Genomic DNA, 2,380 nt, shown 5'->3' with positions numbered 1-2,380 from the left:
AAAACATTAATATTGTTGTTGTTATTTTCGTTGCTGTTATTTTTTGTTTTGTTATTGTTATTGTAATTTTTATTATTATTATTATTGATATTATTTCTTTTTCTTATTTTTAAATTCATTAAAATTATTATTACTTTTTGTAATATATTATTATTTTTATTATTGTTATTCATATATGTGTATTTTATATAGGCATATTTTAGATAAATACTACCAAGATAAAAAAAAAAATTTATATAAATTGTCTTTTTATTTAAAAAAAATTAAAATAAAATCAAAATTGAAAAAAAATTGAAAAAAAAAACTTTCAACTTTATAGGTAAAAGAAAGAAAAAAAACTTACAGATTTTATTATTTTTGTATTAAACCATGCTTAAAACATGTGGCTTTTTACATATATTTTAAAGAAAAAGAATTTCACCGCCATTTTTAAAACTACAACAACAATCGTGATGATATTATGCACCTATCGCTTGAATAAACGTAAAAGATAAACACAATTTTCAGATCGAAGTTGCTAACGAACCACCCCACTCTACGCAGTATCTCTCTAAAATAAAATGTTTTAGAGAGTAAACATTGCCGTTTAAAGGATTCTAAGTATCGGTGCAAAGGAAATGGCTAACAATTATTTAAAAGTAGATAAATTTTCAGCCTGAAAAAAAAAAAAAAAATCAAAAAGCTGTATACCGCAGTGTATGCAAGTGCGCAAGTTTAGAAGAAACGGTTTGTAAGCTTGCTTAAGATAAAGCGTGATTAATTGTAAACTTTCACTTTTCGTCTGTTCGACGCCATCTACTGACAAATAATCGGCTCTTAGATCTTCTGATTAGCATTTATGCAAAGGGATTTGAAGAAAATTCTAGTCTTTGTGGCTAGTCTTTGTGGCTGAAGGAGACAAATCTTTTAGCAAGTTAGCTCTCGTCATGAACTCTCTAAGAGCTACCATGGAACAGGATCGTCTTAACGATCTGTCTTATCCTTTCAATCGTAACTGATCTTGCGAAGAAAGTTAATTACGATGTTGTAACATCCAACTTTGCTGCTACAAAAGCTCGTAAAGTCTTAGTACAACATCAGAAAAACTTGCTACCAAATCCAGAAATGTTTTTTTTTCTCTGTTGTGTTTAATTGTTTGATTCGTGAACTGTCTTAAAAATTTTTTAAATATTTCGTGAATACTAGAAATAATAGCTTTATTTTGGTGGTGGTTAGGGGAGGAGGTATCCAGTAATTTTTTTTTTAATATACCCCGGGCATGATGAAGTGTCTATGCGCCCCTGCATATATATATATATATATATATATATATATATATATATATATATATATATATATATATATATATATATATATATATATATATATATATATATATATATATATATATATATATATATATATATATATATTAAATATATATATTGTAATTAGTGTAAATAACTGTATTATATATAAACTATTGTTGTATTGCGACAGAAGGAACGTTGTGGGTGTGTCATTTATTACATTGTATATAACGTTTATAATGTTTATTATACCCTCGGGGGTATTTGCAAATGTATATATATTGAGTAAAGATATTTACAAAGTGTGTGAGAAAAACAAATATAGAATTAATATTACAAGCTATTTCGGCAATGAGTATAGTGATAAAGTTTGCAGATTTGGTGTCGCAATACGATGGTTCGGGTGAGTTTTCAGAATGGATACAGAAATTAGAACTGGTTGCAAAACTTCAAAAAGTTGACGAGTTGCATGTGGTGCTCCCCTTATTTCTCTCTGGCGGAGCGTTTGCCGTTTATCAAGGTCTTAGTGATGAAATAAAAGAAGACTACAAAGAAGTGAAAAATGCACTGACTACTGCCTTCTCTGCTTCTCCGCTAACAGCATACGAAGAATGCTCAATATCAACAATGTCGCTGTACCAGATCGCTGAAAAATCAAGAAGTTTGGTAATTTTACGTCGTAAAGAATCATGTTATGTTAGTTGCGTGAATCCGGTTGCCATCAGTCCAAGGCAGGTTCCTCAAGGACGCGGAAGAAAGACCGTAACTTGCTACCGTTGCGGCGAGGATGGACATATCAGTCGAAATTGTAGCGAAGAAATTGACAAGAAGAGGTGCTTTGTGTGTGGAATGGACAATCACCTGGCCCTGCACTGCTATAAAAAGTGTACAAACTCAAAAAACGTGGAAGGGAAGCCACCCGTTTTTGTGCGAGCGGCTTCCCACAAAATTTAAAACCGCCAACTCTCTGCGTATATGCTAATGGAAGAAAAATAAAAGCATTGTTGGATACTGGATGCTCCAAATCCATTTTAAGTCGGGAAATTATAAACGAAAAAAATGTCAAACTCGCAAAAGAAAAGGTTGTTATG

Source organism: Hydra vulgaris, chromosome 06 (genome assembly GCF_038396675.1).
Source record: "Hydra vulgaris chromosome 06, alternate assembly HydraT2T_AEP".
Taxonomy (NCBI): domain Eukaryota; kingdom Metazoa; phylum Cnidaria; class Hydrozoa; order Anthoathecata; family Hydridae; genus Hydra; species Hydra vulgaris.
This window is presented reverse-complemented; position numbering follows the sequence as displayed.